This window comes from Priapulus caudatus, unplaced genomic scaffold (genome assembly GCF_000485595.1).
Source record: "Priapulus caudatus unplaced genomic scaffold, Priapulus_caudatus-5.0.1 Scaffold321, whole genome shotgun sequence".
Taxonomy (NCBI): domain Eukaryota; kingdom Metazoa; phylum Priapulida; class Priapulimorpha; order Priapulimorphida; family Priapulidae; genus Priapulus; species Priapulus caudatus.
The window spans coordinates 79,971-80,367 of NW_014577382.1; positions in this window are offsets into that span (position 1 = coordinate 79,971).

The following is a 397-nucleotide window of genomic DNA, read 5'->3' on the forward strand; positions in this document are numbered from 1 at the left end:
ACACTGTCTCTTTACGTTTACTTAAGCGTTATGCCCCTGACGTATTCGATTATCTAGTATAATTATCGTATTATAGTAACCTACTATATATGTGACGTAGATTCAAAACGATTACGTATATAACCAGCCAGACACTGTTGTATAGCTTTCATTATGCCCGCTTGCATGGTCATAGTTATACAACTGTTTTTTTTTAGGAAAAATCGTTTAACATTATGTTGAAAGACGCAATATCGTACAGTGATCAGAGAATGATTGAAGCTGTATAGGCTACAATATAACATAACGATACGCTACAGTTTAATACAGACAGCGATTGTGGCAGCTCGCATATAGGGGCCTACACATGCAGTGCAAACCTGTGTTGCCACATGTCAAGTATTTGCCAACAGAAGAA